The sequence below is a fragment of the Rousettus aegyptiacus genome, unplaced genomic scaffold (assembly GCF_014176215.1).
Source record: "Rousettus aegyptiacus isolate mRouAeg1 unplaced genomic scaffold, mRouAeg1.p scaffold_m13_p_13, whole genome shotgun sequence".
In the NCBI taxonomy this organism is placed as follows: Eukaryota; Metazoa; Chordata; class Mammalia; order Chiroptera; family Pteropodidae; genus Rousettus; species Rousettus aegyptiacus.
This window is the reverse complement of record NW_023416288.1, coordinates 1,800,434-1,826,456: the sequence shown is the minus strand read 5'-3', so window position 1 is coordinate 1,826,456 and position 26,023 is coordinate 1,800,434.

Here is a 26,023-nt window from a genome sequence, read left to right as displayed (position 1 = left end):
TTTACTGTTTGAATCATTGTCTTTTTGAGTGTATTTTTGTTGCTAGGAGTTAACCTACCTTAACTAAGACAAAGCTTTTGACAAATACTGTGACATAATTTCCAGAATCTATCAATTTCTATTCCATGGAAAGATTTACATGCTTGTTTTTCTTATCACAATGAATATGTTTTTAAAATATTTGCCAATTTAATAGGAGAAGACTCATTGTTTGATATGCATTTTTGTTTTATTTTGTTTTCTTGTGAGGCTGAGAATTTTAAAATGTTTACTAGCCTTTGTGTAACTTTGTTTCCCTCTTTTTTGTTGCTATTAAAAAGTTAGGATTTTTTAGATGACTTTTTTTGCAAGATTAATATTATTAACCCTAGTTGTCAGGGTAGATACTACACTGGACAAAGCAGCATATGAAAATTCCTATTAATAAAAAAGATAAACTAAATAGTTGATCATTTTGTTTTGTTTTGTAAAGCAAAGAGAAGTCCTCAGCCTAAAAGGTAGGACTTAAGCCAGAGATGGAGAGAATCATTTTCAAGTGAAACAATAAATGGCCAGAAGAGCTCAAACTCATATGCTTCCAGCAGTACAGATTTTAAAATCCTTTACTTTCTTAAGTAATAAGGAAGATTACTTTTTCATCCCACATTTAATGACAGGGCTTGAAGTTTATCTGAGAGTCTGTCTACTATTGTTCTTTACCTATCAGCTGTTAATAGTTCAAAGAAATGTAGTAAAATTTGGTTTCTGGAATTCTCTACATATATGCAAGACATTTTTGATAACTCTTCTCATCTCTCATTCTCCTATTTTTTTTTTTTCCGTATACCACAGCCTGTTTAACAGTAAATATTATGAAGCTCTAGCTCTAGACTTCTGTGGTGACTTACCCCATCCAGAACAACCTTCACTATTGGTCCCTGCTGCATTTTAGAACTACTTCTTGGGGTGTGTGTGCATGTGTGTGTGTGTGTGTATGTGTGTGTGCGCGTGCGCGCGTGTGTGTTAGTGACATGGGACATCGCTTATAAAATTATTAATCTTTTAGAGGGAAATGAAATGGGGCATCTCTTGCGGAGTTCTTAATCTTTTTAGTAAACCTAGTTAAGTCTTCTTCCTTCCCTTCTTTGAGAGAAAGGGGAGGGGAGTTTAGGCCAAAGGTCTTTTTTAATCTTTAAGAAATATATTAACCAAGCCTGTTTCCCTTTACTCACTTCATAGGCAAATAAATAATAGAAATTAATAGATATATGATTCAAATAACAAGTTTGTATCTTCTTTTCCTTGTCTAGGGACTGAGGCAGCACTTCAGCAGGAAACCCAAGACCTCGCCCGACTAAGACAAAAAGGGAAAGAGCTTCACGAAACCCCAGTAGGCAGAGACAACAGCCCTTCTCAGCAGGAACCAAATATGGAAGAAGGGACCTCAAGTCCCTCAACATCCATTTTAATAATAAGGGGGTTCGTGGCTCTTAGAAAAAGAGTTAGGCAGGAAAGTTAGTTAGGGGGTTTTGGGTCTGCTTGCAAAGATACTGAGGTCATCCTATCCTAGAAGGGGTCCACCCTAATCCACCCAAGATTAAGCAAACCAGAAGGCATTTTTTTTTTTTTGACTCACACAAAGAAACAAGTAAGCAGAATTAGGTACCAGTTTAAGCCAGTCATTTGCACCTAGACAATGAAGACCCCCAAGGACTGTCAACTCACCTGAGCCTCATTATAATATAATGCATATCCCTGAAAATTCATTAATATTCTTATAACAGACTGACTTCCGGGAACGAATATGCACAGAAAGCAAATGATGAATCACTGAGTCCTGTGAAACTTAGTTTTCAATCAGGGAAGCCCACCCCTCTAAGAAAAGTAACCACCCACAGCAAATAGAGATAAAAACCACAAAGGCTTTGTTACCAGCCCTTTTGAGCTACGCTTCTCTTACTCAGGCTTACTTTCACTCATGTAAGTGCAATTTCCCTTCTAATAAAGCTTTTCTTTTCTACTGTATTTTGGTGTCTTGCTCAATTCTTTGTTCAAGACATCAAGAACCTGGACAACATGCTGGGAGAGGAAGGAATGTGAACTAAAATGGTTGTGGGATGCAACATGGCCAGGTAACTTAAATATGGTATAATAGGTTGTATTTCTGCTGGGTAGGGTTTATGCTCAAATTTTTCAGTTCCCTTACTGGTATGTTTGCCTTGAGCTTTATCATCTGGTATAAGAAATGTGTAGGGGAAAGTACTCAATCAAAAAGCAGCAAATTCATACATTTACCCAACACAATTCTGTCCTAATTTTTTTTTAAATGGAGTCCCCAGAGTTTTCCTTATGTATGTGTGATTTAGCAGTCACTAGGGATTGGGGCAGAGTGTACATTTGGATTTTGGGTCTCACTATTTCTGAGCCTCGTCACTTTGATTTTTCTTCTTCATACCCCAAATTTCCAGCTGTTCTGTCAGCTCGGAATCTCTCTGTCACTTCAAGCCAATAAGAATGTGACTTTTTGCCACTGGAACTATGAAGATTGGGTAGTGCCTTCAGGCAAGAAAAAAAAGAAACACCCACCCCACCAATTAATGATCTTTGATTCAAATATCAGTCAGATAATCATCAGATGTGGCATGGAAAGATCCTATGAGCTGAAATCTACACTTGCCTAATCTTACCTATCCATTACACTTGGTGAGCTCTCCTCACTCAGGATATTGTTGTGTGGGAAGATTATAATGTAGAAGAGTAGTTGTATTAGTTTATATGTTTGCCTAAATAAATGAAATAGGAATAAATTTATCCTTATAAATCTTCCAAGATGACAGAGAGCATTAGGAAAAGAATATTCTAAAAGATCAAAGATCTGAAGTTGAAGAATTTTAAAAATTTTTTAAATTTTCAATTAGAGTTATTTTATATTAGTTTCACGTGTACAGCATACTGGTTAGACTGAAATTGAAAGATTTTAAACTTGAAAGATCTTAACCTGAATATTCAGAAAAATTATCCCTAATAGTATAGAAGATTTGTTGGGGAGAAACAAACTTTCTTCTATCCTCAAGTTTCTTTTGGCTGGTCTAATAATCAAATTGACATGAGGCAAATTAGCAAGAAAAAATAACCAGTTTTAAAATGTACCTATGTATTGAAATCTTGCGTACACAAGAGAGTCAGAGACTTCTCATGGAGGAGAGGTTCAGAAAAAAGGAATATGGGTATATAAGACATCTTGAGCTAGGGATCAGGTAAGGTGACTAGGAGCTTCAAAGGTCATTGCAGGATGATAGGAACAAATGTTCAGTAAACAGAAGTTTGCCCTGCCCTATAGGTAGGTTTAAAAAGTTATCTCTGATTATCTCATTATGGGCAAGGCCCCTGATTCAAGTTCTTTTGGGTGGTTAAAGGGAAGGACAGAATTTTCTCTTAAGCCTGACCCTAAAATTGCCTGTAGCTCAAAGTATTCTGAATATCGCTGAGGCATATCTTGGAGTAGCTTATTCTGAATCTCCACAGACTCACCAGTGAAGGCAGGGGCCCCAAACAGGAAGAAGGTGAAGTGGTGTCCCTTAGGTAAGTAGGAAAGTAAGACCCTAGGGTTAGTGGAGGAACAGATAGCTCTAATAATCACTGCTCCACTTTGGAGACATAGCCAATGAAGTGGGTAAACTTGGAATAGGCACCCAAAGGTGGACTGACTCATCAAATACCTTCTGCTTCAATGTAGTATGAAGACCAAGAATGGTACTCTCTCCTTCAAAGACTTCATGGTTTTCTAGACCTTTTGCCATTTGCAAGAAGCTTCTTTCTTTTGCTTACCACAGGCAGCAAGATACAAACTCACTTCCCCTCTCCCTCCTTCTTTCTTCCAGTCCAAAGGATGGCAGGAGGAGAAAGAAGCAATGAAATGTTGAGAGAGCCACAAGCCTCAAGACCATGTCTCTGATTTTCAGTTTTATCCTGACTAGCCTCCAGGTAAGAGCCAACTGCTAATACGAAATTTAGAAAACACAGATTAGCAGATTGAAATTCCATTTAGAAACTCTTAACCAGGCGTGCTTCATGAACACTAGCTCAGAAACCTATACACAGTTGCAAAAGTTGAGGTATGGGAGGTTACTTACCTATTCACTTTTGCCAGGCTCCTCCTGGTACAGAACTCAAGGGGTTCGTTTTGGCTGCACATGTCAAACCCTAAAGAGACATGGACTGGAGTTTGCAGCAAAGAAAGCAGAGGTTTATATAGAAAATGATGCCAACCCCAGAGACATACATGAGCTAGCACTCAAAGACCTGGCTCCCTGATGGCCTCTAGGGGATAAGTTTTATAGGGAAAGATACAGTAGAGAATTGGGGTCGTGGGCTCTACTGATGGGTCAGGGCTAGGGCAGGAGGCAGCTGATCATTGTGTCAGGTCCTGACTTCAGTCATACATCATTTTTCCTGGTTTCAAGAGATGCGGATAGGGTTATTGCCTTTATGGGTGTGAAACTGCAAGATGTTATCTTTAGTTTGATATAAACTGTTTTTGTGGTCAACAGACCTGAGGCTTTGTTCCTAAGATAGTTTGATGCTGACCTAAGGCCTTCATGATTAAGGAAGTGGTCCTGCAGTATGCCGAAGGATAAGGAAAGAAAAGAAGCAAGTGAGCCCAAAGCCAGTTTTAATCAAGGAGAAAGAGAAGAGAAAAGTCATTTTAAAGAAGTGAAGATTTACATGGTTACACTCCTGATGGATTCTTCTTGGCCGAACCACAACCTGACCAATACAAAACATCCACCTGTCAGTTCCCTCAGCATCTTGACCAAACAGTGTGTAATACCCCTCTGCTGAGGATGCTTTACAGGAGGCCTAGCTCACAATGGCTCTGATAATTTGTAGCTTGAAATCTTTAGGGTGTCTTCATCTCGAGGGTGTGAACACTAGCTCTTGAAGGGAGAAGGGAAAAGGACCGGCATATCCTGCGGCTATTCTTATTTCTTTCTATGCAGTGGTTGTTTGGCTTATTCCCCGGGCAGGACTAATTGGAACTCTCCTCCTGTGTAGTTTTCTTTTCTAGGAGGCTGCGTCTGACTGTAACTCTATAACTCTGACATCTTGCAATGACTGTGCTCTCAAAAAATGCTCTATTTAAATTATTCCGGCTGTTGCTGCAACTTCAAGTGATTGGAAACTTAGAAAACCCTGAAAGAAGTAGAAATTTATCTTTCTAAAAATGAAGTAACAAAATTTTAGTTGCCTTATTTCACACTTCAGTTAACATTTATATTAGAGTTATTTTTGGCAATATTACTGAAAAGTGCTCAAATACCGCTTATTTTGTCAGAAAACTTATATGCACATTACTTTATTGACATTAATATATTGTGCTTTATATTTGTTTTATAAATATGAACATACTTCAGTCCCTGAGACATTCTAAGATAATTAAGTGACAAAAAATTTTTAAAATTGGTCTAACTAGTTATTTTATACCATAAACATTAAATGAATTATTTGCCTGAATTTCCCATTTTCCAACTGGTGATTTTTGCAAGATATTTGCAAAGCTTCAGTTTCCCAATTTATCAGCTTACAGCCTTCATTCAACAACACTGAGTGCCTGCCTGGGAACTTGCTTTGCAAAACCATAAAGTCTCTGCTCTTCAGGACATAAGACAAATGATAGATGAGTAAACAAGCAAATTAGAAAGAAAAATTTCAAAAAAATGGTAAGTGCTTCAGGAAAAATGAAGTAAAGTGATGTAGTAAGAGTTTCTGGTAGGTTAATTCAGAAATTAAGCCATGTGAAGACCTGTGGGAACAGAATTCCAGTCAAGTAAACAGATGGAGCCATGTTCCTGAGGCAGGAGTACAAGCGGCTGAACCAAGTTTCCAGTGGAGATTTAGTGGCATTAATCGTTAATTCATTAATTCTATCATTCAACCAAAGAGAGCAACAAAGTCCCGTCCCCCTCCCTGTCATAGAGTCTGATTTATCTCTGAAAATTTAGGAAAGTCACTGTTTTCTAACTCTCAGTCTTCAGCCATGAAATGCCTGGGATCACACCCACTTCTCCATCTGTGGTTCCTCAGTGGAAACCTCTACATAATTAGGGCTTACTTGGCTCAGTTACTCTGCATCTTTCTCTGCTTTTCAAGAAGGTCTCTGTTTACACACTTCACTTCAATGCCTGGCACCAGTTGGTTATCAGGTTCATTCTCTGGGCCCTCAGCCAAGCTCTCCATTTAGCTTTCTGTCTCTTTCCTCATAAATCTGTTATTGCCAGTTCCATTTCCTTTGACATGTATTATGGTAAAATGCTGGGAATAGAACAAATTAAAAGTGCTGACCTTTGAACTTGGAAAGGAGTTGGCATTGTCCCTCCTGAGACGGGTAACTTCTGTGGCAAGGCCTCCGATGCTCTGCACTAATGCTGGACAGGGAAGGGGTCTGGAAGTGGTTGGGGCTTTCCTATATTCCAGCCTAATTTCTTTCCAAGAGCTCCAAGTTGTGTAATATTTCTCAGTTGCCCATTGCCTTGACTACATTTCTGAAAAGTCTGTAAATAAAACACCAAGTTTTTTCTAATAATTCTTGAGGAGCTTCAAGATTTATTCTTTGGTCAGCACAGGATCTGAGATTTCTTTCTTTTTTTTTGACTGTGTGGCATTTAAATATTTCTTTTCTGGAAAACCTGATGAAAAGGAGATGCACTTATTTTCCAGAGTCCCCTGAAATGCGAGTAGGCCCTTAACTTTCAAATACCTCTGAAATCCATTTACTTCATTCCATTACCACCACCTGAGTTTACCATCTTGTCTCACTTGGATCACTGCATTAGACTCAAAACTCATCTCCCTTCATTTAATTTATTCTCCACTCAGCAGCCAGAATGTCCTCTTCAAAACAAAATTCTGATTTTGCCCTACCTGTGCTTAAAACCTTTCAATGGCACTCCTTTGCTCTATAATAAAGATTCAACCGTAAAGCTCCTATGTGTTCTGGCCCTCCCCACCTCTCTGGCCACCTTTCCAGACCTGTTTCCTTGCTGTGCCATCTTGGGCAATTTACTCAATGTCTTTGGGCCATAGTTTCTTCACCTATAAAATAGGGAGAATAATACCAATTAGCAAAGGAGATAATGTGTGCAAATCTTATCAAGCATGTAGGAGGCACAGGGGAGGCAAAGAGAAACACTGAAGATGAAGATGATCATGATTAACTGAGCTGTTTCAGTCCCATTTTTATTCAGAGCTAAGCAGCCGTTCCTCCTGGGGCCAAGGACCCAGCTTGCATGGAACAGCTCTGGTCCACACATATATTCTGACCCTACTAAGTGAATACCCAGGGCCTCAAGCTTTCCAAAATGGAATAGGTGGGCCAGGTTGGAGAGAGGGTGGAGGAGTGAGCACCCAGCCTTGTTATGGCCTTGGTAAATCAGACCGCTGCATATTGGCCTTGCTTCCCTTGGGCTTCCTGCCTCCTGATCATTGGGGAGGACCCTTCAAGCCCCATCCTTGGCCTTGAAGCTGAGCAGTCATCTTGGTACCAAAGAGTCATTTATTACTTTTTGCCATGTCAAAAAGCTTTGAAATATTGATTAATTGCCAGTCAGCCAAGTATTAGTTTCAAGGATGACAAAGTCTGAGCTACTTATCAAGAATAAGCTCTTTGGTCCTCGGTGGACAAGTTTCCTTTGGCACCCTGCAGCCTCCTAGTTACTCCTAGTCTTCCCCTTTCAGCTTATTTATTGGATTAGAGCAACCCATCTCTTCAACTTAAAATAGTAATGGCCAGCCAGTGCCCAGGTGAGGTGTGACCTGTCAAAGGACAGCACTCAAAAGCAGCTTGTCCTGGAGCTGGTAGTGACTGTGTGAGAGATGTAAGTCAAGGCCACAGTACCGTGTGGACTCTGACACTTGGAAACCAGATACAGGATCTCACTAGGACACCCTCATGACTCTGTAGCAAAGCTCCTTGCTTGCCTTTAAAAAAAAAAAAAAAAGAAAGAACAAAAGAAAAAAAAAACCTCCAGCACTTTCTGCTTCCCTGATATCATGTTAAACACTTTATAGATAATAATTAATCTTTACTACAAATCTACAAAGTAGAAACTCACTTTACAGATGAGGAAATAGCTACTGAAAGTTATATGATTTAACCAAGATCATTTAACTAGTAAATGACAGGAACTGACTCCAAAGCCCACACTTATAATTTAGCAACCGTGCTACATGATTTCAGAGGCCTTCAATAGCTAGATTCCCTGACCACATGAACTTAACAAGTTAATAAATTTAAAGCACTCAAGCAGTACTAACAGTGCCTAACGTAAAGTATGCACTCAATAAATGTGCTTCCATTCACATAGTGGCTCTATAGAATAACAATGAAAGAATGGTCTCAGCCAGGTAGCCAGCTCTGCCACCAGATATGGGATCTTGGCAAGCTACATATTCTCTCTTTTCTTCAATTATCTCATCTGTGGACTGGAAATAATAGGTCGCTTATTTCCTTGGGTCATTGCAATTATTAAATAAGTTAATATTTGCTAAGAACTTAGGACAGAGCCTGGAACTTACTTGATGCTGCATTTATTAGACTACACATAGGTACACATGCATATGTATGCAGTGAGATGGGTACAGACTTTGTGTCCTTGGAGACCTGGATTTCAAGTCCTAGTTTCTTTTTTACTGAATGGGTATTGTTGGATAAATGACCTGTCTAAGCCTCAGTTTTCTTACCTATAAAATTGAACCAAAATATCTACCTATAGAGCTCTTTGAGAATGAAATAATACAAGGTATATGTGAAAGCACAGAGTTAAGCACATATTAGGTGTCTAATAAACGTTGTTTCTTCTCTTTTCCCTTGCAGGGCTCTCTGACGTTTTAAAGGCATGAGCTCATTTCTTCCCTCAAAGCTTTGCTACTGTCTCGCCTACAATGCTCTCTTGTTTCCTGTTCCCCTCATCACCCTCTGCTCTGTCACCTTAGGAACCTTCTAGCTCCAACTTTCTGTAATATACTAGGAACCTTAGAAAATCTTGGGGATGTTTAATTACAGTAATTTTGAATTTCTAAAGGGCCAAAGGGGATTATATGTCAGTGGGCATTCTCCTTGGCCTTCCCGGCTACAAGGAGCACAGGAGCACAGGAACACAGTGTGTGTGTGTGTGTGTGTGTGTGTGTGTGTGTCCCTCACAGATAGGTGAGGGCCCTGTCTGCTCTGCTTACTCTGGACATTTAAATTTTGACTGCACTTGTCAGTGGGGACAATGTGGGATCCATTAAGTCCAGTCCTCCCTTGGTACTGTCTGCAGAAATGATTTTGCTTCAGGCATATAAACACATCTAAAGGGATTAAGTAAAAAAATAAAAATAAAAATAAAAATAAAAATAAAAATAAAAAACCTGTTATTTCTTTGACACCTGCCTCAATTTGCTAGCATGTTGTATACAACTAATTCAGGGACCATATCTTCTTATCCTCCTAGCACATTTAGCAATTATATTACTATATTATTGCCCCTATTTAACCTGAGATGATTCACCCATCGAGCCTCTGGTTGAGACAGATGGTTTAGGGGAGTAAATTTTCAAAAACTGGATGATCATCAAAACCTTCTGCAGTGGTTATAAAAAAAATCCAGGTGAGTTACTCTTCCAGAACTATGGCCAGGAAAGAGCTTATGCAGCTAGGATATAGAATTGGAGATCTATGTTCAAACACCAATGCCAAACCTAAGTGAGACCTTGGACAGGTCATGGCCTTCTCTGCCTTATGGTTTCTTTATATGCACAGTGGAGATAATTATACCTGCCTTTCCAGCTTTCTGAATCTTTGTGAGGATGAAAGAAGATGGAAGGTAAAGTACTGGTGACAAATACAGGGTCCTTGCAACTCCCTCAGCCATTTGTATGACTCCCACAGCCTGGCACTCAGTTTGCTCAGTTTTAGAGTTGTTTATGTCATTGGGGCAAAGAAGTGATAATCAGATTTTTCTACAAATCTACTCCAACTAAATTTAATGCCTCTAGGTAGTGTTCTAAACATGAAGAATTGTAGAAACTTCCTGTTTGGGCACAGTAATACATTTTTGAAAATATGACATCTCTGCCTGGACAACTACATTTCATTTTTTTCTGATCTTGATTAGATATAGAGTTTCCATTCTCAGGAATTAAGCCTAAAAGAGATAGGGGTTTCAAGTCCACCACGAACAATTGCTTGACCGGGCTTTCTAGTGCAACATGTCTTCTCTTCCTCTCTTTCCAGTCTTTATTCTTGACTGTGGTTATTTATCCTCCTTTAAAAAGATTAGCCCTTTGATATCTGAAGCTTTTATGTAAAGCTTCTGCAAATCCTTCTGGGAACTAAGGAATGTGTAACAATCCATATTCCCCAAACGCAGGTGCTCGCAGTGAAACAAGATATTAATTAATTAATAAGGGACACGAAACAGTGTTTTCTGGATTTACTCAAATGCATTCTGTGGATGTTTCAACCATTCATCCTCACATCAAATTTATCTTCCAAAGTCTGGAAATCATCCATGATTATCCTACAGATACTGAGCCTCATGACCCTGCTGTTACACATGGCACCTGCCACTTTCTTCCTCGCCTGCTTGAACTTACTTGGCTGAGGTCTCCATTGCTGCATACCAAAAGTGGCTTTCTGCAGCATCGCCTCCATGGCTGGTGTCACCACTGTTCATGCCAAAGCTGTGCCTGCCCAGGGTCAAGAACACTGACATCCGCCTGGCTCCAGGCTGTTGCTGCTGCTGCCTTCTGCTTTCTGTAACCTAGGTATGTTTAAATGAAGAGCTATTTTAGTTTTTACTTACCTTTTTATTCCAACACCCTCACCTTAAGACTCAGGCAAAAGTCCCTGGGTGCTAGGCCAGAAGATATCTGAGTGACAGGCGCTGTGCTGTTTCCAAAATCTTGCCAGTATTACCCCAAACCCCACTCTAAAACTGGGCTGCTGCAATTGAACCTAGTTTGTATCCTCCAATTCTCTCCCTGTGGATTCTTTCTTAGGAGGCTTCTATCCCTCTTATATATAGATACCTAGTAGGCCCATCCCACAAATCATCCAGGCGTTTCCAGACTGAAATTTAAATCCTAATAGGAAAAGGGTGCTAGCTAACTTAAGCTCAAAACCCAGATACAATGCAATAAATGAATAATTGGATAAATTAATAAATAAAAGGGGAGAAAGGAACAAAAGGAAAAAAATGGAAGAAGGTAAATAAAAATAAAAAAATGGAAAATTTTGGAAAGTGGATCTTAATCCAAGTTCTAAACTATTTCTCTCTCTCTCTCTCTCTCTCTCTCTCTCTCTCTCTCTCTCTCTCTCTCTGTCATTCAATCATGGTCAATAGAGAAGGCAGAGGAAGATGTTGGGGGAGATCCCACCATTTCAGTACAAATATCAATAGTGGGTGTAGAAAAAACATAAGTAAATTTAAATTAGAGGGTAAAACTCTCTAAGGCTGAGTAAGGCCCTTTGCTCACTCTTGGTTTTCAGGAAATTAGAAACCCCTGGGGAAGACAGGCAAACCTTAGCAAGATTTGACTTCGTGTCAATTTTTCGCTCTGAGGAGGAAGAACCTTGATACTTGGGATTTTTCCAGACCATAAAAGCGCAATAATTTTCTTTTTTTTTTTTTTTTTTTAGTTTAATTTCACAGATGCTGCTTGGAAGCTGTATAACTTCCTGGAATAAGGATTCCAGATATTCAAGCAATGAATTTGAGATGCCAGAGCCTCTTCAACATTACCCTTAGCATAGCACCACACAGCAAAGCCTAGAAAGGTGGAGGAAGAATATAAACTAATGGGTTCCCTTCTCTCAGTCTTGGTGGTGAGATGAGTTGTCTCCTTATTACTGAGTATAGGAAGGACTGTGGAACAAGCTCACAGGCTCCTTAGATCCTTTGACCTTTTCTTCATGTTTGCAAAATCTAAAGCTTTCATAAATGCAAGTGGGTCGGGCATTTGGTAATACATAGGCTGCTAGCACAGCCCACTCCATGCATGCAGAGCCATTGGTGTAAGGACAAAGTGAACGTAAACATGGAGTTGGAATATGAGCCTGTCCACAGTTATCTTAGCTATGGATCCTCAGCCTGGCTGCAGTTAGGGAAGGGTCGGCTGCAAGCCCCACTTGACCTCTCTTCCATCTGTTCTTTATTTATTCTGGCTTTGTATTAGCCCATCTTTCTTTAGCCCTTGCATGTCTCGTCCCTCTTCCTTTAGGAATAGGTGAGGGGCTACTTGAGAACAGATATAGGGATCTAGTCTTAAATAGCATTTGATAGCTTTTTGATGAATTAATAAATAATGAATGAATAAATGAATAACTGGGTCTAAAATATACATATTGCATACTTAAAAATATGCTTTAAAAAATAATTTCTTTACCTCTATAGCATTTAGGAGTAGAGATCAACGACTTTCACAATATCTTGTTAAACCAGAGAGTTTAAGGAAGATATTCTCTTGTACCTGATGGCAAGGTTAAATTATAAAAAAATTAGAAGTAGTTGTATTTGGCCAGGGTGGGGGTTGGGGGGCAATTGGGTAGGAAAAGGAGAAGCTTAAAGAAGGGGAGAAGTCTATCTTGGTAGAGTGGGAATTGGCATCTGCCATTATATTCCCACCCAAACAATTCCCAAGGTCAACTCTCAATTCCCAAAGAAGGCTTAATGGATGGGTGTTGACAACTGACACTGGCAAATTCACAGCACTTTTCCCCAGGGTCTGTTGACTCTGAGCATCTTCCTCTTTTCAACTGCTGTGATCTGGATGTTTGTGTCCCCCTAAAATTTACATGCTGAAATCCTAACCTCTAAGTTGGGCCCTTTGAGATCTGCTTAGGTCATGAGGGTGGAGGCCTCATGAATGAAATTAGTACTCTTCGAAATGAGGTCTCACAGAGATCCTGAGCCTCTTCCATAATGTGAAGACACAGTGAGAAGGTGCTGGCTATGAACGAAGAAGGCAGCCCTTACCAGAATGTAGCTATGCTGGAGCCTTGATCTTGGACTTTGAGTCTTTGGGACTGTGAGAAACAAATAAGCCATCCGGTCTGTGATACTTTGTTGTAGTAGCCCAAGCAGACTCATATAATGACTCTCTTCTCTCTTATCTTCCAATTCAAACTTTGGATCGGCCTGAAAATCTAGTCTGTCACCCACTTTCTGAATGAATTAAGGTTGCCTGAGTTTTAGGCCCTATAGAGCCCCCTTGCTAATAAAGCACCTTCATAGGAATTAGAAACAGAGGTCTCTATGGCTAGCACAGCTCCACAGGTGCATGGTGAAATGAATGGAAATGTTTCTTTGTGTTAATTAGGAAAATATTCTGAATAGATTCTGGACCTGGCAGAAAACAGATGACAACCTCAAATTGGATAATTGAGGAGTGTGTAAGGAAAGCACTATTTACAAAAGTGTGGGCAAGATTTAGGGAAACCCATCAGGAATGGCACATAGCATGCTGGGACTAGTAACAGTGGGAAAATTACCATTCATCCTTGAGGATCAAGGGGAGAGAGTTTTATACTCAAAATTCAACAGAAATTGTAACTATGGGAACCATGATCTTCAGTAAATGGAGAAACAATGAATGGCCATCTAGCAGGAGGAAGAGACAAGAGAAAGAAAATCTTTTCCTTTTGATCTCCTGTCCACAACTCCCACTGGTGGAATGTAGCCAGAAGTTGGAAACAAGGGAAGCAATCCATACAGGCCAGCCATTCAGGGCACAGAGGAGGGTAAGTGGTAGGGAGTGGATCTGTAGAGGCAAACGGGAAATATTCAGCAGGAGACACTCCTTGCTTCAGGCAGCTGCAGCCTTGGACGGGTACACGTAATAAGTGAGCATGGACTGCATTTCAGCCCCACTGACTCTCCTTTGCCAGACACTTTTCTGCAGGTCATGGCCTGCATAACCATATGTGGGAATCCTGAGAGTTTTGAAGAGTAGACCCCTTTCCCTGTGTAAAATAGTACAGGAAGATCTTATATCCTAAAAGTAGATAGAGAAAAATAAAACATTTCAAGCAGATGTCTCCTCTTACAATGATTCTACTCTTCTTCCAATTCTGCTCTACTTTCTCCATGAACCTCTTCCTTCTTTTAACCAAATGGCACCACAATCTACGTGGTCACCTGAGGTGGGTACCTGGGATTCACTTTGATCATCTCCTCCCTTGTTTTCTACATCCAAACAAATGATCAACAGCATACTGGTTCCCTCTGAAAACCTATCACCACTTCTCTATCCCTACTATGCCGCCACAGGTCACTATTATCTCTCCTCAAACTGACCACTACAACCATTTCTAAACCAAGCTCCCCACTCCCACACATGTCCACTTTGTCTTCCACTCTCTCACATCATCACCAGAGGTATTCTTCTAAAGAGCATTGATGAGATCACATTATTCCACTGCTTAAAATCCCGTGGCTTAACTGGACATAATTGACATATACAGAGCCTTCCATCCCCAAACAGCTGCTTATACATTCTTCTCTACTGCACATGGAACATTCCTAAGAATCAACCACATACTGGGGCACAGAAATAGCCTCAACAAATATAAGAGTTGAAATCATACCAACCATATCCTTTGTTCATAATGCTTTGAAACTAGAGATCAACTGCAGAAAAAAATTAAGAAGAACCACAAATACATGGAGATTAAACAACGTGCTACTGAAGAATAACTAGGTCAGGGAAGAAGTTAAAGAGATCAAGAGAGACATAGAAACAAATGATAATGATAGTACAACATATCACAACTTTTGAGACATGTCAAAAGTGGTCATAGGAGGAAATTCATATCATTACAGGCCTATCTCCAAAAGCAAGAACGAGCCCAAATAAACAACCAAATGCTTCATCTTAAAAAACTAGAAAAGGAAGAACAAATGAGGCCTAAAGTCAGCAGAAGGAAAGAAATCGTCAAAAGTTAGAGCATATATAAATGAAATTGTAAACAACAACAAGAACAACAACAACAACAAAACAATAGAAAAAGTAAATACAACAAGGAGCAGGTTCTTTGAGAAGGTTAATAAAATTGACAAACTCCTGGCTAGACTCACTAAAGAAAAAAGGGAAAGGACACAAATAACAAAAGCAAGGATGAAAGAGGGGAAATTATGACCGACATCATAGAAATACGAAGGATCGTGCAAGAATACTATGAAAAAGTATATAACAAATTTAATAACCTAGAAGAAATGGACCAGTACTTAGAAAAATATAATCTTCCTAGACTGAATCAAGAAGATCTGGAAAATCAAAATAGACTGATCTGCACTATGGAAAGTGAAACAATCATCAAAAACCTACCAAAAAGTAAAAGTCCAGGACGAGATGGCTTCACCAGTCAATTCTACCAAACATTCAAAGAAGATTTAATACCTATGCTCCTCAAACTCTTCCAAAAACTCAAAGAGAAGGCAATACTTCCTAACTCATTTTATGAGGCCAATGGCACCCTGAAACCAAAACCTAGTAAAGATAACACAAAAAAGAAAACTATAGACCGATAGCGCTCATGAACACAGAAGCGAAAGTCCTTAATAGGATACTAGTGAACCGAATACAGCAACATATTTAAAAGATTATGCACCACGATCAAGTGGGCTTCATCCCAAAGGCACCGGGATGGTTCAACATACGCAAATCGATTAATGTGATATACCACATCAATGTGGTGAATCATATGATCATATCAATAGATGCAGAAAAAGCCTTTGACAAGATACACAGCATCCATTTATGATCAAAACGCTTAACAAAATCGGTACAGAAGAAAAGTACCTTAACATAATAAAGGCCATCTTTGACAAACCCTCAGCCAACATTATACGTAATAGTGAAAAACTAAAAACCTTCTCCCTAAGATCAGGAACAAGGCAAGGCTGTCCACTATTGCCACTGTTATTCAATATAACATTGGAGGTCCTAGTGAGTGCAATCAGGCAAGAGAAAGATATAAAAGACATCCAAATAGGAAACGAAGAAGTCAAACTGTCACTATTTGCAGATGACATGATTCTCTATGTAGAAAACCCTAAAGACTCTACAGAACACTACTAGAAACAATAAGCAAAGACAGAAGTAAACTCATATTTATATGGGCAAATAATTTTCGACAAAAAAAGCCAAAAACATAGAGTAAAAAAGGAAAATCTCTTCAATAAATGGTGCTGGGAAAATTGGAAAGCCACCTGCAAAAGAATGAAACTAGTTTGTTGTCTATCACCACACACCAAAATTAACTCAGAATGGATTAAGGATCTGAATATAACACCTGAAACAATAAATTGCCTAGAAGAGAACATAAGAACTAAACTCAGGGACCTTAGACTTAAAGAAGATTTTATGAATTTGACCTCAAAAGCGAGGGAAGTAAAAGCTAAAATAAATAAATGGGACTACATCAAGCTAAAAAGCTTCTGCTCAGCAAAAGAAATCTCAACAAGGTGAAGAGACAACCATCTCAATGGGAAAATATATTTGTAAGCAACACCTCTGATAAGGGCCTAGTATCCAAAATATACAAAGAACTCATATGGCTCAATAACAACAAAAAAACAAGTGATCGAGTCAAAAAATAAATAGAGGACCTGAACAGACACTTCTCCCTAGAGGACATACAAATGGCCAATAAATGTTTGAAAATATGCTCAACGTCGCTAGCTATTAGGGAAATGCAAATCGAAACCACATTGAGATTCCATCTCACACCTGTTAGAATAGCTATAATCAACAGGACAAATAATACCAAATGTTGGAGAGGATGCAGAGGAAAAGGAAGCCTTATGCAATGCTGATGGGACACCAAATTGGTACAGCCACTATGGAAAACAGTATGGAGGTCCTCAAAAAACTAAGAATTGATCTACCATATGATACGGCAATCCTACTACTGGGTATTTACCCCAAAGACTTGAAAACCCATATCCAAAAAGATATTTGCACACCAATGTTCATAGCAGCATTATTCACAGTGGCCAGGACATGGAAGCAACCGAAGTGTTCTAGGATAGATGAAGTGGTACATATATACAATGAAGCAGTGGTACATATATACAATGAAATATGACTCAGCCATAAGAGGAGATGAAATACTGCCATTTGCGACAACATGGCTGGAACTCGAGATAATCATGCTAAGCAAAATAAATCAGACAGTAAAAGTTGAAGATCACATGATATCACTTGTATATGGGATATAAACCTAAAAGCAACAAATAAACAGGACAAACAGGGACTCAGGGACATGGACAATGGACTAGTGGTTACCAGAGCATATGGGGTGGGGGAGGAGGGGAGAGGTAGACGGGGTAAAGGGAGTCACATATAGGGGGATAGGAGGAGGGTGAAATGGATAAAGGGGACCAAATATATGGTAGCTGAAGGAAACTGGACTTTGGGTGGTAATCACACAATAGAATATACAGATGTCAAATTACAATGTACACCTGAAAATTATATAATTGTATTAACCAATGTTACCCCAATAAACTTAATTGAACATAAACAAACAAACAAACAAACAAATAAATAAATAAATAAATAAATAAAATCCTGCGGCTTGCCTTTTACCTTTGGCAAGTTCAAATGCGTTCATCTGACATAAAAGTCTCCTTATTCTCCTGGGCTTCTCTAGGGTCCTGCAACTGTAGCCTCATCTCTCACCACATTCCTTCATGTTCCTCTTCTCTTACTCCCTAACACGGACCCTCTTGCATATCCTCCAAAGCCCCATGCGCCTACCCACCTCCAGGCTTTTGCCCAGGCTCTTTTCTCTGCTTTACATGCCCTCTCCCTGTCACGTCATCTATCAAATGTCATCTTCTCTGTCGAAGCTTATGTGAAATCTCTTCTTTTTTGGAAAATTGCCTTGGCCCTTCTTCTCTTCCTCAGCAAGCTGACTTAGGTGTTCTTCATTTGTACCCATTCTCTATACTCCATTAACACCTCTGTGCACCTCTCTTGATAGCATTTATACTTGCACTCACTGTTAATTTTCTTATCTGTCACCCTTACCACCCCCTGCAGCCCTACTGCCTGGGTACAGTGCTGGGTCTGCCTATCTTAGATCCTGCAAGTACTAATTGGAATGAAGTTTCGATGAAAAGAGACATTCCCAGGTTGGTGCTGCCTGACTTTGATCCGGTTAAACCATCACCTGTGACTATTGACTATATCAACATGATATGCCTCAGTCCATGACTGAATGTCATTTGCCTTGCTCTGCTTTCTCCATGGGTTATAAGCTTTTAAAATAGAGAGAATCCTATCTTCTAGTTTCAAATGATTTTTCACTGAGATTCTATTTGAGTATTTTGTCAGACACTGGAAAAAGCCAAAGGAAGTTAAGCTTATTAATGGTATTACATTTCATAGGTAAAGAAACCTTCTCCCAGCTTTCTTAAGGGTTCAGCCTCAATGAATTTTTCAAATAAGCTACTTTAAAAATACCTCTTCTGCCACCATTTACATCATTCAAATCTATTTGAATGTGGAAAGAACCTGGACTGAGTGAAATAGATTTGTTACATTGGTAGGAAGCTGGGGTAAAGAGCCTAGGATACTTCTGTATTTGTTCCTTCACTCTCCTTACTTGCCTACTCATACTCAGCTCACATTGTTTTTGTTTTATTGTCTTCCAGGTGCTATCCTGGGGGTATAAGCTGCAAGAGCACCTTAAGAGTTATGATGGTAGTGTTTGCATATGTTAGCAGTTTACAGAACTCTTCTACATAGAGCACTTCACTGAACTCTCATATTTCTAAGGGGGAGGCATTATCATTACTGCATTGCTTTATAGATCAGATGCCTCAAATTTTTACTTATTTATTTATTTATTTATTTATTTATTTATTTATTTATTATTTAGCTTCCGAGATCAGATGGGCTTGGGCTTGTTCAGGGTAGCATGGCCATAGACTAGATGCCTCAGATTTAAACTCTTTTATTTCATGTCTTACTCCAGTCACTGCCTCATCAATCAATTCTGTGCAGGGATTGCCCATTTTCACTCAGGTGCAACTGGACAGCATCTGACCTTGGGCCTGCATACCTGCTTCCTGCTCTGGACCGTCTCTGACACCTCAGATGGAGGGCCTGGTGTATCTACTGGAACCTCATATAATGTGAAACTTAGAAATGTAGAGAGGTTCATGCTCATTCAGGTTCCCTTAATCAGTGGAAGATGGGCCAACAGATAAATGCTCCCCTCAGTCATTTGAGACCCATTTCGTAGGGCCCCCTCCTAGGCCCATGGGCCCTATTGCCTGTAGTGATGGCCAACTCAATAAAGCATTCTTATGTTGGCTGTTCCTCCTTCCCCTGGTCATTTTCCTTGGGGTCGTTTTCCAAATAAAGTACCCATACAGTTTTTATAACTCCAGCTTTACTTCCAGGAAACTCAGACTAAAACCATGATTTCTGATTACTTGCCACATATTCAGATTTTACCTGGAAGTCTGTTAAGTCTTCTGACTCCAAATTCCATGTGCTTTCCCCTCTATCCTCCTTGCATTGAGAGAACTAATAGTCTTAGCAGTGAGAGGCTTAGATATAGAAACAATTAGTTGTAAAAAGGTGTCAAATCAAAGGTAGAAGAAATGACAGGAGCACAGAGAAAAGTGACTGATTGAATGGGGCCAGGTGTTTGAGCTGGAGAGGAAACGCTTCACTCAGTAGGTTACCAGGAGGCCTCTCCTAACCGCTTTCTACAGTCAGTCCATTCTGCTGTTTTGTCTCCTAGTATAGTCATTTTCTTCTTAGCAGTTATCACAACATGTAAGTAAATACTTATTTCTATTTGCTTATTGAATCTCTCTCCTAAGAGTCAGATGTCTGCTTTGTTCACCACAATATTCCCAGCACCTAGCACAATACATGGACATAATTGGCAATCAATAAATTGGCAAATAAAAAACTCAATCACAATTAGCAAACAAACCAATAAATTTGTTTCTGAATGAAAAAAATGAATGAGTAAATGGTATTGCAAGCAAAATGAATAGCATAAACAAAGACATGGAAAGGTATGAGAACATGACTTGTTCAGAGAATGTCTGTGCTTGGTTATATAGAATATATTTTTTTGGAAGAGTGGGGAGGCTGCGAGTGGCTGGAGAAAATAAATCTTATGGTAATATTGAGGCCATGTAAATATTCTGGCCACTTTCTTTGTACTGGAAGATAATGTTGCCTTTGTCTGATAATAGGTTATATAACTTGAGTTCTCCAGTATCTGTATTGTCTGCAGTAGGTGTGCTTTCTTCTCTGTTAGGCAGTTGTGACAAATGTGGTGGGCCCTTGCATTCCAGATATGCCTTGGATCTGCTGTTATTGTCACCTGTTGTATTTTGTTTGGTTGGGTATTGGTAGGCCCTGTCCTAAGTCTCACCCCTGGCTATACTTCTGCCTACCTCAGATATCTGTTTAGGAGTGTTGCTGCCCCTCATTCTCTGCCTTGCCCTTCTCGTCTGAACTCTCGTAGATTTGATATTGGCCTGCAGATCCTTAATAACAATACAAAACTGTATAAAATTCCTCTTTATTCACTTATTCAAACACATATTAATGGCATGCTATGGGACAGGCTCTATTTCAGGCTCACATCTCTGCTAGTTGATTCATGATGCTGTGCACTCTGCACTGTTCAAATGCCCTGTTCACCACCTAAAGATTCAGAAATTTATCATGGCATTCGCTCAGCCCTGGTTAGCTGCAGTGGGTTCACCAAACCTCAATTCCTTTCTTATAGACTATGTGTGCTTAAGGAACCATCTACAAAAATATTAGACAATGAAAGAACTATTTCTCTGCAGTCGTGCTTTCAGTACAGCTGACTAAAAAAAACCAAAAAACAAAAAAATCAAGATATTATCTATTCAGCAACCCTCAGACAGTTTCTCTTTTTCATTTGCAAAGGCCCAGTTAGAAGTGGATAGCCACGTGTTTCTTTCTGGCTCCTTGAGAGGTAAGTTTATACCCTTGGTGTACTGACATTTTAGAAACCAATAAAACTCACATTTTTCACTATTTATTGTTAGTGTCTCTGCATTTATATTTAGAAGAGAAGCCCTGATAGGCCTCCAAGAACACCATTCCTGCAATTTTTTGCCGAAGCATGAGGAGGCCATGGGGAAAGAAAAGAAGTCATGTGTGTAACTCTCTATTTATTTACTGGAACCAGTGGCACTGCACAGGCACATGCTCCTAAAGAGATGAGGAGAGAGTGGGAGTCAGGGCTCACCTTCAGTTGCTCAGACCTGGCCATTTACCAGGCTCCTTAGTTGGTACCTGTCTGATGCTTCGCTTAGAAGTTCATAAGAGAAAAGGGAAGTCGAAATCATGAGGACCAAGGAAAGTGCTCACTGAAAACTGAAGTGAAATCACTCCCATCCTGAAATTTGCCATATTTTTAACTTCCTTTCTTTTCAGTTTATGTTCCTGTGTATTTTAAAATTTTTCTAAAATAAGTATTATAATCATATAGTATAAAATTCAAAAAGAAGGTGTTGTAAAATATATCATAGACAAAGGGTTAATATTTCTAATATTAAAAACATCTTTGATATTGAGGGACCAAAAACTTGATTAAAAACAGGAGCATAGGACATGAACACACAATGACAGAGATATGTTAATAGGACACACTGGTCAAATTCAAGGGGTTCTTCCTAAATGTCAATAGATTATAACATACAGAATAAAATAAATATCCTTGAATCCATACTGACATAACTAATTAAGAAAATAAGTAATTGAAGTTGGGGAGGGAAAGCTCTTTCTCACAGCAGAAATCTAGTTTATAAGAGTAAAAGGAATGGTGAAAATAGAAATTACTAATTGATAAACACTATTAATTTGTGTAGACAAGAATCACCAATAGATGCTGAAATTATGAAGGTAAACATGTTGAGAAAGTATATTGCATATCCTCAATGTATATCCTCACAAAATAGGGGAAAAGAATACTTTTGTAGGGGAGAAACCTCACTTAACTATGTGATCGAAGTTAAGATTACCAATCATGAGACATATTGAGATCATGTGCCCCCTAATATGATGCACTGAGAAGAGCACAACACTACTTCTGTGATATTCTTGCCTAAAATGCATTGTCTGAATTTCATCAGGAGAAAACATGAGACGAATCAAAATTGAGTACATATTACAAGGTAACTGTACAGTACTGGGCAAGGTCATGAAAGACCAAAAAAGCTGAGGAACTATTCTAGATTGGAGGCAACATGAAAACCAGATCCTGGAATAGAAAAAGAACATCAGAAGAACAATTGATGGGACCTGAAGAAGGCCTGTACACAGTTAATTATATTATATTCAGATTAATTTCCTATACGGTGTTTTTATAAGATGTTAACATTTGAAAAGTGAGACACAAGAATTATTTGATATTTTTGAAACCTTTTCCTAAGTCTAAAAAGTTTTCAAACTGAAAAGTTGAAAATTAAAATGAATAAAATTTAAAAAGAAAAAAATGTATATAATGTTCCCATCAAAATATTCTCTAGGAATCAATTCTTTCTAACATGTAGCTACTATTAACAGCCGCTCTTATATCCTTTCAGAAATTTTGTATACATGTATATTCATCATATGTGTTTATGCATATATGTATTAGAGATCCTTCTATACATGTTATTCTTTTAATAATTGCATATTACACAGATAATATATATAGTACATATATTGATTTAATTATTGATGGTCATTTAATTATTGATGGTCATTAATATTTTAATATTAAAAACAATACTGCAAAAAATGCTTTATTACCCATTACAAAATGATCTTTGCTAATATGATGGGTAAAAAATATGCCTCATTGTGGTTTTAATACACATTTATCATAAATCAGGTTGAGACTTATTTCAAATATGTGAACTCCATTTTTGTTTTCTTTTCCATGAACTGTATATTTTTTTACTTTGCTCTTTGGAAGGGGTTACTCATTGGTCTTTCTTTGCATGGTTTCCAAATTTAACACAGTCTTGCAAAATGGGTATTATTATCCCCATTTAGCAAATAAAGGAAAAATGAGGCTCGAGGGATCAAGACATTTGCCCAAAGTTAGAATGCTATTCATATATCTTTATAGCTGAGAATCCCTGTTGCCTAACTTTATTCTGAGCTTTTGCTGCAGCTTTCTTGCCCAGATTAAAGGGAATAAAGAAAAAAGTTCTTTCTCAAATTTTACCTGAAGAGTGGCAAATTTATTATAGTTATAGGTGGACCTTGTCCCCAGAAATAAAATTACCTCTCTTTTTCCTGGTAGAATGACCTCTGGACTTTCATCTGCTCACTGATTCCGGCTCTACTACTGTATTCGCATTTTTCTATTGAAATATTATTAGTTTTATGTCAGGGTTTCCAATTCTATTTACTTAATGTATACAAAAGATGAGGGGGAAAGTTTAGAAGGAAAATTTGGAACTATTCAAATAATGTCTGGAAATCTGTAAATTATTGACTGTGTTAGAGAACATGGCCTAGTTTGCAAGCCTTTGATTAATGTTTTCCCAGGTGTGGTCAGTGGATATCAGAGCATCAGAGTCTTTGAGGATACTCCCAAGCTCTACCACATGTCTGTGGAATCCTCGTCCCTGAGTAGAAAGTGTTTGCAATGTCCTAAAGTTCCCCAGGTGATTCTTACACACACTAAAGCTGATGAATCACTGCACCTGCCATTCTAAGTGTGACCCACAGAGGAGCAGCAATGGCACCACCAGTGTGTTTCTTAGAAATGCAGAATCTCAACTTACCTCTTAAAGTGGATCAGAATCTGTATTTTAATATGATCCTCAGGGGATTCATGTGCATGTTAAAGTTTGAGAAACACTTCTCTGGAGGGAATTGGTAAAGGATATAAGGCATAGACTTTTTATTGGGGCGAAATAAACATACAATAAACTGCACATATTTAAACTGTGCAATTAAATAAATTATGACGTTTTCAGCCATGAAATCATAACCACAATCAAGAGAGTGAAGATATCCATTATCTCCAAAAGTTTGTTCTTTTACTATCCCTCTCTCTTGCCCCTCTCCTAAACCCCTCTATCTGCAGGCAACCACTGATAAGCTTTCTGTCATTACAAATTAGTTTACATTTTCTAGAATTTTATATAAATGGACTCATAGTATATATTGTGTCTAGCTTTTTTCACTCAGCATAATAATTTAGAGATTTATACATATTGTGCACAGATTAATAGTTCATTCCTTTTTATTGCTGAATAGTATTCCATTATTTGGATATATCAAATTTTTCATCCATTCATTTATTCATAGACATTTTAGGTTATTTTTGGTTTGAGACTGTTAGAAATAAAGTTGCTATAAACATATAGGTATAAGTCTGTATGGACATAATGATGACATTTCTCTTGCCTATTACTGGAACAGTATGGTAGATGTATGTTTAATCAAAATGTCCAGTTACCTATGTAACTTTGGAAATGAGAAGCATTATAAGAGTAAATGAATAGATGGCAAAATGAATTGCAAATAAACACTGTATTCTAGTTAATAAAGTTGTTTCCTTGTGTTAACAATTCTAATACTGCTATACATGTATGCAGGCACACCTCATTTTATTCTGCTTTACTTTATTGCATTTCGTAGATGTTGTATTTTTGCAAATTAAAGGCAGGACCCTCTGCCAGAAAAAAAAGATTATAACTCATTTTATTGCAATACTCACTTTCCTGCAGTGGTCTGGAACTAAACCTATAGTAACTCCAAGGTATACTTGTGTTCTGGAATTGAGTAAGCAAATGGATGGTGGATGGTAGGAGCCGGGTTTCTCATTGTTAACATGAGAATTTACAGATAAGAAGAGAAAGCAAGAATGGTCCTTGTGGTAATGGATCAAAGTTGGAGACATCAGTATCAACCCAAGTTTAGCTTAACATAGATACAGATAGTTACAAATATAAATGTGTTGATATTAATATATACACATATATTTCCTTACAGTATCAGCTGAAAGGACCTAGAACAATGAACACTCCTAAAGCTCAAATTTTGGTTTCTAATACTATTCTCCAATAAAAACAAACAAACAAACCAGGGTTCCTTGGAAAAATGGCTAATATTAAGGCCATGTAGAAAATATAAAAATGAACCTGGAGTCCCAGAATGTAAGAAAATGCTCAAAAACGAAAAAACCAAACAACCCACCACAATGATGGGGGTATATAAAAGGGACATAAGAACCAACTGAAAAAGTTTCCAATGGCTGAAGCTAGAATAAATTGAGCAAAAAAATAAAGTAATATTGGAATTATAACCCAAAGAATTAAAGAAACATCCATGAGACCACACTCATATAAATAAATCACTAAATAAATAAATCTGGGCAGGAGGAGAGATAAGTTTTGCATTACAGGAGTTCAGAATAATTTATGTAAATACTCCACCCTCAAGGAGATAGTTCATAATTCCCCACTTAAGTGTGGGCTGTGCATAGTTACTTCCTTCCAAACAGTATAGTACGGGAAAGGTGAAAAAAAAGAGTAACATTACCAAGGATAAAGTTGAATGATATCACCTCATTTAGGTTATCAAAGTCAATATCAACCACAATGTCATGTTGACAGTATGTACCCTTGATATGATGTGATAGGAATTTACTTCTATGGTTCCTCCCCAAACCCATATCCCTTGTACAATCGTGAGAAAAATATTAGAAGAATTCCAGTTTAGAGGCATTCTACAAAATACTTGACCACTGCTTTTCAAAACTGTCAAGTCCTCAAAAAAAAAAAAAAAAAAAAAATTCTGGGGAGCCATCACAGTCCAGAGCAGTCTAAGGAGACATGATGATTAAATATAACATGGTATCCTAGATGGGATTCTGTTCTGGAACAGAATGAAGAGGACATTAGGAAAAACGAAGGAGATCTGAATGAAGTATGGATTTTAATAATAATGTATTTATATTGATTCATTCATTGTAATAAATGTACCA